Raw genomic sequence first — 14073 nt, forward strand, 5'->3', positions numbered from 1 at the left:
ATCAAGAAAAAAAAAGAGAGGACTCAAATCAATAAAATTAGGAATGAAAAAAGTTACAACTAACATTGCAGAAATACAAAGGATCATAAGAGACTACTACAAGCAACTGTATGTGAATAAAATGGACAACCTGGAAGAAATGAACACATTCCTAGAAAAATACACCCTTCCAAGTCTGAACCAGGAAGAAATAGAAAATATAAGCAGACCAATTACAAGTACTGAAATTGAACTATAATTAGAAAATCTTCCAACAAACAAAAGTCCAGGACCAGATGGCTTCACAGGCAAATTCTATTAATATCAAACATTTAGAGAAGTATAACACCTATCCTTCTCAAACTATTTCCAAAAAATAGCAAAGGGAGAACATTCCCAAACTAATTATATGAAGTCACCATCACCCCAATACCAAAATCAGACAAAGATATCACAAAAAAGAAAATTATAAGCCAATATCACTGATGAACATAGACACAGAAAGCCTCAACAAAATATTAGCAGACCAAATCCAACAATACATTCAAAGGATCATACCCCATGATCAGGGGCTTCCCTAGTGGCTCAGTGGTGAAGAATTCACCTGATGGGCTACAGTCCATGGGGTCACAAAGAGTCAACACAACTTAGCAACTAAAGAGTGACAACAAAAACCCATAGGCAAGTGGGATTTATCCCAGGGATGAAAGGATTTTTCAAAATCTGCAAATCAATCAGTGTGATAGTGTTAGTTGCTCAGTTGTGTCTGACTCTGTGACTCCCCATGGATTGTAGCCCAGCAAGCTCCTCTGTCCATGGGATTCTCCAGGCAAGAATGCTGAAGTGGGTTGCCATTCCCTTCTCCAGGGGATCTTCCTGACCCAGGGATCAAACTCAGGTCTCCCATATTGCAGGCAGTTTCTTCACCATGCGACTCACCAGGGAAGGCCCAGTAAGTGTGATATACCACATCAATAAATTGAAGAATAAAAAGAATATGATCATTTCAATAGATACAGAAAATGTTTTTAACAAAACTCAGCACCCGTTTATGACAAAAATTCTCCCGAAAGTAGGCATGGAGGGAACATATCTCAACATAATAAAGCCCATATATGAAAAACCTACAGCTAACATCATATTCAATGTGAAAAGCTGAAAGCATTTCCTCTAGGATTAGGAGCAAGACAAGGATGTCCATGCTCACAACTTATTCAACACAGTTTGCAAGTCATAGCTACAGCAATCAGAGAAGAAAAAGAATCCAAATTGGAACAGAAGTAGTAAAACTGTCACTGTTTGCCAATGATATGATACCATACATAGAAAATCCTAAAGATGCTACCAGAAAAGTACTAGAGCTCAATGAATTCAATACAGTTGTAGGATACAAAATTAATACACATAAATCCATTGCATTTTTATATGCTAAAAATGAAAGATCAGAAAGAGAAATTAAAGAAACAATCCCACTCACTATCACATCAAAATGAATAAAATACTTAGGAATCAACCTACCTAAGGACACAAAGGGCTTCCCCAGTAGCTCAGCTAGAAAAGAATCTGCCTGCAATGCTGGAGACCCCAGTTTGATTCCTCAGTTGGGAAGATCCCCTGGAGAAGGGATAGGCTACCCACTTCAGCATTCTTAGGCCTCCCTGGTGGCTCAGCTGGTAAAGAATCCACCTGCAGTGAGGAAGGCCTGGGTTCAATCCCTGGATTGGGAAGATCCCCTGGAGAAGGGAACGGCTACCCACTCCAGTATTCTGGCCTGGAGAATTCCATGGACTGTATAGTCCATGGGGTCACAAAGAGTCAGACACGACTAAGCGACTTTCATTTTTCACTTCCAATGACACAAAAGACCTGTTCTCTAAAAGCTCTAAGATGCCAATAAAGGAAATGAAAGGTGACACAGAAAGATGGAAAGACTATCTTCTTGGATTGGAAGGGTTAATATTGTCAAAATGACTATACTACCCAAGGCAATCTACAGATTCAATACAATCCCTACCAATTACCGGTGGCAATTTTCACAAAACTGGAACAAAAAAATGTTAAAATTTGTATGGAAACACAAAAGACCCCAAATAGCCAAAGCAATATTGAGAAACAAAAATGGAGCTGGAGGAATCAGGATCCTTGACTTCAGACAATACTACAAAGGTACAGCCATCAAAACAATACTGGCACAAAATAGAAATATAGATCAATGGAACAGGAAAGAACGCCCAGAAATAAATCCATACACTTATAGTCAATTAATCTAAGATAAATGAGGCATGAATATAAATAGAGAAAAGACAGTCTCTTCAATAAATGCTTGGAAAACTGAACAGCTATAAGTAAAAAAAACGACTTTAGAACATTCTTAGCACCATACACAAAAATAAGCTCAAAATGGATTAACCATCTAAATGTAGGAATGGATACCATAAAACTCTTAAAGGAAAACATAGGCAAAAGGCTGTGTGACATAAATTGTAGCAATATCTTTTGTGGTCTATCTTCTAGAGTAATGAAGATAACAAAAATAAACAAATGGGACCTAATAAGCTCAAAAGCTTTTGTACAACAAGAGAAATCTTAAATAAAATGTAAAGACAACCCACAGAATGGGGTTCTTTTGCAACCCCAAACTGAAAATGATGTGGCCTACTTGCAATTAATCTCCAATTACAAATAAAATGTACAAATAGCTGATACCAAGGGAACATTTCACGCAAGGATGGGCATGATAAAGGACAGAAGCCATAAGGATCTAACAGAACCAAAAGAGACTAATAAGAGGTGGCAAGAATACACAGAAGAATTGTACCAAAAAAAGGTCTTAATGACCCGGAAAACCACGTCGGTGTGGTGACTCATCTAGAGCCAGACATCCTGAAGTGTGAAATCAAGTTATGCCTTAAAATTATTACTACAAACAAAGGTAGTGGAGGTGACGAAATTCCAGCTAAGTTATTTCAAATCCTAAAAGATGATGCTGTTAAAGTGCCGCACTCGGTATGTCAGCAAATTTGGAAAACTCAGCAGTAGCCACAGAACTGGAAAAAGGCAGTTTTCTTTCCAATTCCAAAGAAGGGCAATGTCAAAGAATGTTCAAACTATTGTACAGTTGAGCTCCTTTCACATACTAGTAAGATTATGCTCAAAATCCTTCAAGCCAGGCTTCAGTAGTACATGAACCAAGAAATTCCAAGTGTACAAGCTGGATTTAGAAAAGGCAGAGGAACCAGAGATCAAATTGCCAACATACTCTGAACCATAGAGAGAGCAAGGAAATTCCAGAAAAACATCTACCTCTGCTTAATTGACTATGTTAAAGCCTCTGACTGTGTGGCTCACAACAAACAAATTTTCACCCTGTGGAAAATTCTGAAAGAGATGGGAATACCAGACCACCTTATCTGTCTCTTGAGAAACTTGTATACCAGTCAAGAAGCAACAGTTAGAATTTTATATGGAACAACTGACTGGTTCAAATTAGGGGAGTAGTAAGACGATTCCTTGGAGGAGGCCATGGCAATCCACTCCAGTATTGCCTGGAGAATGCCATGGACAGAGGAGCCTGGCAGCCTACAGTCTATAGGGTCACATAGAGTCAGACATGACTGAGGCGACTTAGCATGTACAGCACATGCACAAGACTAGGCTATATATTGTCACCCTGTTTAACTTATATTCAGAGTACATCATGCAAAATGCCAGGCTGGACGAATCACACGCTGGAATCAAGATTGTCTGGAAAAATATCAACAGCCTCTGATATGCAGATGATACCACTCTAATGGCAAAAAGTGAAGAGGAACTAAAGAGCCTCTTGATGAAGGTAAAAGAGAAGAGCAAAGAAGCTGGCCTAAAACAGCATTTAGTACTCTGGCAGCACACATACTAACACTGGAATGAAACAAAGATTAGCGTGGCCCCTGCACAAGGACAACACACAAATTCATGAAGCGCTCCATATTTTACTATGGCCAATTCATACTGACGTATGGCAAAAACCATCGTAATATTATAAAGTGACAAACCTACAATTAAAACAAACAAATAAATAAAAATTTTAAGTCATGACATACACTTTCCAAGTACGGAGTTGAGAAGAAAGCTCATTTTACATATCAGAAACAGTGACATAAAGTAAGTTACCAAAATTAATATTTCAGACATTATACCGCTATGTGCACTTTTTTTGTTAAAAGAAACTATTCTACCTAAGAAGCAGAATACACCACCATGGTTTTATTTTGAAGAATCAATAAAGGTTATACATTTAAGCTGATTGCTTTTTAAAAAATTAATTTAATTGGAGGATAATTACTTACAATATTGTGGTGGTTTTTGCCATCCGTCAACATGAATCAGCCATGGGTGCATATAATTGCTTTTTAAATGAGTTTGGTTGACATTTAAAAAATTTGAAATACAGTCACTAAATTTAGTTATACTATTTTGTTTTGGTAAATGCAATATTCAAAGTTTTCTCTTGTACTCCACATGCCTACTGGAGAAGGAAATGGAAACCCACTCCAGTATTCTTGACTGGGAAACCCCATGGACAGAGGAGTATGGTGGGCTACAGTCCATGGGGTCACAAAGAGTCGGACATGACTGACCAATACTTTTCCACATACTTACAAAGTTTTTATAAATAGATTGTTTACTTGACCTAAAGGGATTCAAAAGTAATTCTTATGTTCTTCAATTTATTCTGACTTATATTGAGAGAGTCTCTATATTTAATAAAATTTTTAATGAAGTAGCATTTAATCTCAAATACATTAAAGGAATATCTTAAGATTGGAAACAAACAAAACTCAACATTCAAAAAACTAACATCATGGCATCCAATCCCATTAGTTAATGGCAAATAGAAGAGGGAAAAGTGGAGACAGTGACAGATTCCATTTTCTTGGACTCCGAGATCACTGTTGATGGTGACTGCAGCCATGAAATTAAAAGGTGCTTGCTCCTTGGAAGGGAAGCTATGACAAACCTAGACAGTGTATTAAAAAGCAGAGACATCACCTAGAAAGGTCTGTATAGTCCAAGCTATGGGTTTTTCCAGCAGTCATATACAGATGTGAGAGTTGGACCATAAAGCAGGCTATTCAGTTCAGTAGCTCACTTGTGTTTCATTTGTTGTGACTCCAAGGACTGCAACACGCCAAAACTGCCTGGCCATCACCAACTCCCAGAGTTTACTCAAACTCTTGTCCATTGAGTTGGTGAAGCCATTCAACTACCTCATCCTCTGTCGTCCCCTTCTCCTCCTGCTTTCATTCTTTCCCAGCACCAGGGTCTTTTCAAATGAATCAGTTTTTCACATCAGGTGGGCAAAGTATTAGAGTTTCAGCTTCAACATCAGTTCTTCCAATGAATATTCAGGACTGATTTCCTTTAGGATTGACTGGTTTGATCTCCTTCCAGTCAAAGAGACTCTCAAGAGTCTTCTCCAACACCACAGTTCAAAAGCATCAATTCTTTGGCACTCAGCTTTCTTTATAGTCCAACTCTCACATCCATATATGACTATGGAAAAACCATAGCTTTGACAAGATGGACATTTGTTGGCAAAGTAATGTCTCTGCTTTTTAATATGCTCTCAAGGTTGGTCATAACTTTTTTCCAAGGAGAGAGCGTCTTTTCATATCAGGGCTGCAGTCACCATCTGCAGTAATTTTGGAGCCCCCAAAAATAAAGCCTGTCATTGTTTCCCCATCTACTTGCCATGAAGTGATGGGACCAGATGCCATGATCTTCATTTTCTGAATGTTGAGCTTTAAGCCAACTTTTTCACTCTCCTCTTTCACTTTCATCGAGAGGCTTTTTAATTCATCTTCACTTTCTGCCATAAGGGTGGTGTCATCTGCATATCTGAGGTTATTGATATTTCTCCCAGAAATGTTGATTCCAGCTTGTGCTTCATCCATCCCAGCGTTTCTCATGATGTACTCTGCATATAAGTTAAATAAGCAGGGTGACAATTAACAGCCTTGACGTACTCCTTTTCCCATTTGGAACCAGTCTGTTGTTCCATGTCTAGTTCTAACTGTTGCTTCCTGACCTGCATACAGATTTCTCAAGAGGCAGGTAAGGTGGTCTGGTATTCCCATCTCTTTCAGAATTTTCTACAGTTTGTTGTGGTCCACACAGTCAAAGGCTTTGGCATAGTCAATAAAGCAGTAATAGAAGTTTTTCTGGAACTCTCTTGCTTTTTCGATGATCCAGTGGATGGTGGCAATTTGATCTCTGGTTCCTCTGCCTTTTCTAAATCCAGCTTGAACATCTGGAAGTTCACAGTTTATGTACTGTTGTAGCCTGGCTTGGAGAATTTTGAGCATTACTTTACTAGCATGTATGGAGAAGGCAATGGCACCCCAATCCAGTACTCTTGCCTGGAAAATCCCATGGACGGAGGAGCCTGGTAGGCTGCAGTCCATGGGGTCACTAAGAGTCGGACACGACTGAGCGACTTCACTTACTAGCGTGTGAGATGAGTGCAACTGTGCAGTAGCTTGAGCATTCTTTGGCATTGCCTTTCTTTGTGATTGGAATGAAAGCTGACCTTTTCCGGACCTGCGGCCACTGCTGAGTTTTCAAAAATTGCTAGCATATTGAATGCAGCACTTTCACAGCATTATCTTTTAGGATATGAAATAGCTCAACTGGAATTCTATCACCTCCACTAGCTTTGTTCCTAGTGATGCTTCCTAAGGCCTACTTGACTTCCCATTCCAGGATGTCTGGCTCTAGGTGAGTGATCACACCATCGTGATTATCTGGGTCGTGAAGATCTTTTTTTGTATGGCTCTTCAGTGTATTCTTGCCACCTCTTCTTAATATCTTCTGCTTCTGTTAGGTCCATACCATTTCTGTCTTTTATTGAGCTCATCTTTGCATGAAATGCTCTCTTGGTATTCTAATCTTCTTGAAGTGATCTCTAGACTTTCCCATTTTATTGTTTTCCTCTATTTCTTTGCATGGATCACTGAGGAAGGCTTTCTTATCTCTCCTTGCTATTCTTTGGAACTCTGCATTCAGATGCCTATATCTTTCCATTTCTCCTTTGCCTTTTGCTTCTCTTCTATTCATAACTATTTGTAAGGCCTCCTCAGACAACCATTTTGCCTTTTTACATTTCTTTTTCTTGGGGATGGTCTTGATCCCTGCCTCCTGTACAATGTCATGAACCTCTGTCCATAGTTCATCAGGCACTCTGTCTATCAGATCTAATCCCTTGAATCTATTTGTCACTTCCACTGTATAATTGTAAGGGATTTGATTTAGGTCATACCTGAGTGGTCTAGCAGTTTTCCCTACTTTCTTCAATTTAAGTCTGGATCTGACAATAAGGAGTTCATGATCTGAGCCAAAGTCAGCTCCTAGTCTTGTTTTTGCTGACTGTATAGAACTTCTCCATCTTTGGCTGCAAAGAATATTATCAATCTGATTTCAGTATTGACCATCTGGTGACGTCCATGTGTAGAGTCTTCTCTTGTGTTGTTGGAAGAGGGTGTTTGCTATGACCAGTGTGTTCTCTTGGCAAAACTATTAGCCTTTGCCCTGCTTCATTCCATACTCCAAGGCCAAATTTGCCTGTTACTCCAGGTATTTCTTGACTTCCTATTTTTGCATTCCAGTCCCCTATAATGAAAAGGACATCTTTTTTGTTGTTAGTTCTAAAAGGTCTTGCAGGTCTTCATAACCATTCAACTTCAGCTTCTTCAGCATTACTGGTCAGGGCATAGACTTGGATTACTGTGATATTGAATGGTTTGCCATAGACACAAACAGAGATCATTCTGTCATTTTTGAGATTGCATCCAAGTACTGCATTTTGGACTCTTGTTGACTATGATGGCTACTCCATATATAATGGTCATCTGAGTTAAACACCAATTCCAGTCCATTTTAATTTGTTGATTCCTAAAATATTGATGTTTACTCTTGCCGCCTCCTGTTTGACCACTTCCAATTTGCCTTGATTCATGGACCTAACATTCCAGATTCCTATGCACTATTTCTCTTTACAGCATCGGGCTTTACTTTCATCACCAGTTGCATCCACAACTGGGTGTGGTTTTTGCTTTGGTTCCGTCTCTTCATTCTTTCTGGGCTTATTTTTCCACTAATCTCCAGTAGCATATTGGGCACCTACCAACCTGGGGAGTTCATCTTTCAGTGTCTTAATTTTTGCCTTTTCATACTGTTCATTTGGTTCTCAAGGCAAGAATACTGAAGTGGTTTGCCATTCCCTTCTCCAATGGCCCATGTTTTGTCAGAACTCTCCACCATAATCCATTTGTCTTGGGTGGCCCTGCCTGGAATGGCTCCTAGTTTCATTGAGTTAGACAAGGCTGTGGTCCATGTGTGGAGAAGGCAATGGCACCCCACTCCAGTACTCTTGCCTGGAAAATCCCACGGACAGAGGAGCCTGGAAGGCTGCAGTCCATGGGGTCGCTGAGGGTCGGACACGACTGAGTGACTTCACTTTCACTTTTCCCTTTCATGCATTGGAGAAGGAAATGGCAACCCACTCCACTGTTCTTGCCTGGAGAATCCCAGGGACGGGGGAGCCTGGTGGGCTGCCGTCTATTGGGTCGCACCGAGTTGGACATGACTGAAGCGACTTAGCAGCAGCAGCAGCGGCAGTGGTCCATGTGATCAGATTGGTTAGTTTCCTGTGATTGTGGTTTTCAGTCTGTCTGCCCTCTGATGGAGAAGGGTAAGAGCAACAAAGCAGGCTGAACATCAAAGAATTGATGGTTTCAAACTGTGCTACTAAAGATGACTCTTAAGATTCCCTTGGACTGCAAGGAGATCAAACCAGTCAACCCTAAATGAAATCAACCCTGAATATTCATTTGAAGGACTGATGCTGAAGCTCCAATACTTTGGCTTCCTGATAAGACCCAACACATTGGAAAAGACTTTGATGCTAATACTGGGAATGATAGCAGGCAAAAGGAGCAGAGGGTGAGGATATGGTTAGACAATATCACTGACTCAATGGACATGAATTTTAGCAAACTCTGGAAGATAGTAAAGCACAGGAAAGCCTGGGGTGCTGTAGTCCATGGGGTTGCATAGCGTTGGACATGACTGAGTGACTGAACACCACCAGCACCTAAATATACATTTCTCCAAAGAAGACACACAGATGGCCAAGAGGTACATTAAACGATGCTCAGAAATGCAAATAAAAGCCATAATGTGATATTACTTCACACCATGAAGGAAAGTCATCATAAAAAGAGTCAACAAAGATAAATGCTAGAGAGGGTATGGAGTCATAGGAACTCCCCTACACTGTTGGTGGGAATGTAAGTTGGTGCAAGCATTTGGAAAATAGGTTCCTCAGAAACCTAAACACAGGGCTACAATATGATCAAGGAATCCCACTCCTAGGCATATACCTGGAGAAAAACATGTTTTGAAAGGATACATGCACTTCAGTGTGCTTTGTAGCACTGTTTATAACAGCGAAGACATGAAAACAATCTAAATATCCTTTAAAAGATCAATGGATAAAGAAGAAGAGGTACATATATGCAATGGAATATTACTGGGTCATTAAGAAGAATGAAACAATGCCATTTGCAGCAACATGGATGGATCTGGATATTATCATACTACATGAAATAAGTCAGTTCAGTTCAGTCACTCAGTCATGTCTGACTGTTTGCGACCCCATGGACCGCAGCACGCTGGGCCTCCCTGTCCATCACCAATTCCCGGAGTTTACCCAAACTCATGTGCATTGAATCAGTGATCCCATCCAACCATCTCATCCTCTGTCGTCCCCTTCTCCTCCTGCCTTCAATCTTTCCCAGCATCAGGGTCTTATCAAATGAGTCAGCTCTTAGCATCAGGTGGCCAAAGTACTGGAGTTTCAGCTTCAACATCAGTCCTTCCAATGAATATTCAGGACTGATTTCCTTTAGGATGGACTGGTTGGATCTCCTTGCAGTCCAAGGGACTCTCAAGAGTCTTCTCCAATACTACAGTTCAAAAGCATCAAACCTTAGGTGCTCAGCTTTCTTTATAGTCCAACTCTCACATCTATACACGAGTACTGGAAAAACCATAGCTTTGACTAGATGGACCTTTGTTGGCAAAGTAATGTCTCTGCTTTTTAATATGCTGTCTAGGTTGGTCAAAACTTTTCTCCCAAGGGATAAGTGTCTTTTAATTTCATGGCTGCAGTCACCATCTGCAGTAATTTTGGAGCCCCCAAAAATAAAGTCAGCCACTGTTTCCACTGTTTCTCCATCTATTTGCCATGAAGTGATGGGACCAGATGCCATGATCTTGGTTTTCTGAATGTTTAGCTTTAAGCCAACTTATTCACTCTCCACTTTCACTTTCATCAAGAGGCTCTTTAGTTCCTCTTCACTTTCTGCCATAAGGGTGGTGTCATCTGCATATCTGAGATTATTGATATTTCTCCTGGCAATGTTGATTCCAGCTTGTTTCATCCATCCCAGTGTTTCTCATGATGTACTCTGCATATAAGTTAAATAAGCAGGGTGACAATTAACAGCCTTGACATACTCCTTTTCCCATTTGGAACCAGTCTGTTGTTCCATGTCTAGTTCTAACTGTTGCTTCCTGACCTGCATACAGGTTTCTCAAGAGACAGGTAAGGTGGTCTGGTATTCCCATCTCTTTCAGAATTTTCCACAGTTTGTTGTGGTCCACACAGTCCAAGGCTTTGGCATAGTCAATAAAGTAGTAATAGATGTTTTTCTGTAACTCTCTTGCTTTTTCTATGATCCAGTAGATGGTGGCAATTTGATCTCTGGTTCCTCTGCCTTTTCTAAATCCAGCTTGAACATCTGGAAGTTCACAGTTCACGTATTGCTGAAGCCTGGCTTGGAGAATTTTGAGCATTACTTTACTAGCATGTGAGATGAGTGCAATTGTGTGGTAGTTTGAGCATTCTTGGCATTGCCTTTCTTTGGTATTGGAATGAAAACTGACCTTTTCCAGTCCTGTGGCCACTGCTGAGTTTTCCAAATTTGCTGGCATATTGAATGCAGCACTTTCACAGCATCATCTTTCAGGATTTGAAATAGCTCAACTGGAATTCCATCACCTTCACTAGCTTTGTTCGTAGTGATGCTTCCTAAGGCCTTCTTGACTTCCCATTCCAGGATGTCTGGCTCTAGGTGAGTGATCACACCATTATGATTATCTGGGTAGTGAAGATCTTTTTTGTACAGTTCTTCTGTGTATTCTTGCCACCTCTTCTTAATATCTTCTGCTTCTGTTAGGTCCATACCATTTCTGTCTTTTATTGAGCCCATCTTTACATGAAATGCTCTCTTGGTATCTCTAATTTTTTTTTGAAGAGATCTCTAGTCAATCCCATTCTATTGTTTTCCTCTATTTCTTTGCACTGATCACTGAGAAAGGCTTTCTTATCTCTCCTTCATATTCTTTGGAATTCTGCATTCAAATGTGTATATCTTTCCTTTTTTCCTTTGCTTTTTGCCTCTCTTCTTTTCACAGCTATTTGTAAGGCCTCCTCAAACATCCATTTTGCTTTTTTGCATTTTTTTTCCTTGAGGATGATCTTAATCCCTGTGTCCTATACAACGTCATGAACCTCCATCCATAATCAGAGAAGTCAGAGAAAGACAAATATCAGATCATATTGCTTATATGTGGAGTCTAGAACTAATGATGCAAATGAATTTACTTACAAAACAGGAACAGACTCACAGAGAATGAACTTATGATTACTAGGAGGGAAAGGTAGGGGGAGGGATAGACTGAGAGTTTGATATTGACACATACACAGATATTTAAGATAAATAAACAAGGAGGACTTACTGTATAGCAGAAAGAACTCTGCTCAATATTCTGTAATAATCTAAATGAGAAAGAATTTGAAAAATATATACACACATATATGTATACCTGAATATCTTTCTGTATACCATAAACTAATTCACTGTTGTTAATCAATGATACTCCAATGTAAAATTTTTTTAAAAATTTAAAGATATGCTTTGGAGGTGCATTTGTTAAAGTGTTTAGCTTTCTGTGCCTTAATTTCATAATTTTAAAAAGGGAGTTACTACCTGCCTTATGATAGGCTAAGTAAGGATTAAATTATATGTGGCATGTACAATATTCAGCATGCTCAATAAATGTTAGCTTTTCCTTTGTGGAAAGAGTACTGGATAGAAAAGACTAGATCCATGCTTTGGTTTAGTTCAGCTATTAACTCAAGATATGGCCTCAGTTGGGAAGGGATGGTGATTATAAATCACAGACTATTAGAGCTCTATGGGACCTTTGGGATTATTGATGTCATCCTACCAGTAAGGAAAGAATAGGCAGCACAGGAAAGTAAAACCATATCCTGTAGGAAATTCTTGGCACTGAATATGGGGTCCAATAAGGCCGTTCCTGTTATGAAACTCTAGTGATTCTAAGTATTCCATAATGTTGCTGACAATTCTTCTATATAAGGGCTCTCTGGGGTCTTTCCTAGTAATTACATCATTTTATTTCTGTTCTAACTTGACCTGAGTTCACAGGTTTCTCAGAAAAAGCCAGAAAATAATATGTCAAATCAAAATTTATTTTCTTTTCTTTTGCTCCACAATTGTGCATTTTCAATGACTCAGCCCACTGAGAGACATTCTACTTTCAACTCCCCCTTGAGGTACTGATTTCTGCCTGGGCTGGTTGAAAATCTCCAACCAAGTGCAGTGATCAGTCTTAATATCATTAAAAGTAGAACAACAAAACATCATGCTCCTTTTGTCAAGTAATAGGAAGTAAGCAGCATCATTGCTGAAGTAATCTTTCCATTTAAAAATTTTTATTAAGGAAAGAATAAAACATTTTCAGAAGAAGAGAAAATACTATAAATGCTTTAATGTACTTACAACTCAGATTCAATTTCTACCGTGGGTAAATAGCATGGGGGAAGGTAGAATCATTTTAAATTAAAAGATACTTAACAGGGTGTTGCAGTTTCAGAAATAGTGGAGACTCTCGGTGGATTGAACTGTTCCTTAGATGATAATTGCAAAATCTGGACTACACACACACACACACACACATATGAACTGGAGAGTGACCAAAATCAAAACTACAGGAAAGAAGAATTTCCATGAGTGTGATTTGAAGGTTTTCAGGCTACTGCCTACACAGCTATACAGCAGCAGAAAGCCACCGTCTTACTAATCTGAGCTATCAGATGCAGTTTGGGGCTGGCAAAGCAGAAACTTAGAGGAATTATCCTGGAAGGGAGGGAACTGCACAAGGTGAAATCCTTGAACATATACATACAAAATCTGCCAAAAACTGTGGATGACCGCTAAACTATACATGGCCAGGGAAGACCTAAAGAGGCCTTGAAATATAGAGTAGCTGAGAGCTGAATAAATTGAGTGGGAGGTCATTTGCTATCTACCACAAGGAAGACAGAGTTCTGAGTCTGAGTCAAGCCAAAGTAACTAACTGCCTTCTAAAATAAGACTTACTGTTTAGAAGAACATAACATAATCCAGATACCCAACCCTGTATAATTCAAGGTCTAGTTGCCAATCAGAAAAGCCCCTGGATGTACAAAAAAACAAAAACAAAAAAACAAACCCACAAAAAAATTCACACACAATGAGTGAAAATAAAGAAGAAATTTTAGAAGACTATAAGGTAGAAAAAAAGAAAACCTCTCCCTTCCTAGTATCTGTCCTTCTTGCCTAGACTTGAGACATCTCTACTAATACCAGGCTCTAATTTACTCTCACTAGGCATTACCCATTATGGATCTTCCCTTGTAGCTCAGTCAGTAAAGAATCTGCCTGCAATGCAGGAGACCCAGGTTCGATTTCTGGGTTGGGAAGATCCTCTGGAGAATGAAATGGCAACCTACTCCAGTTTTGTTGCCTGGAGAGTCCCATGGACAGAAGAGCCTGGCAGGTTATAGTCCATGGGGTCTCAAGAGTCGGACACGACTTAGTGATTAAACCACCACAGGCCTTATGGAAGCACAGTCAATAATATCCAATGTAGTATCACCTATTCCAGTTGACGCAGGTTTGATCTCAGTGGGATAGTAGGTAA

General features: G+C 39.6%; 1 long non-coding RNA gene and 1 pseudogene across 1 annotated transcript in view; one reads left to right on the forward strand and one right to left on the reverse strand.

The window, feature by feature from the left end:
- LOC129621496 (uncharacterized) overlaps nt 1–14073 on the reverse strand; it is a 136379-nt gene that overhangs the window by 64204 nt on the left and 58102 nt on the right. The gene's annotated exons all lie outside the window — the stretch shown is intronic.
- On the forward strand, nt 3854–3953 carry LOC129622152 (uncharacterized; annotated as a pseudogene).

Source organism: Bubalus kerabau, chromosome 10 (genome assembly GCF_029407905.1).
Source record: "Bubalus kerabau isolate K-KA32 ecotype Philippines breed swamp buffalo chromosome 10, PCC_UOA_SB_1v2, whole genome shotgun sequence".
In the NCBI taxonomy this organism is placed as follows: Eukaryota; Metazoa; Chordata; class Mammalia; order Artiodactyla; family Bovidae; genus Bubalus; species Bubalus kerabau.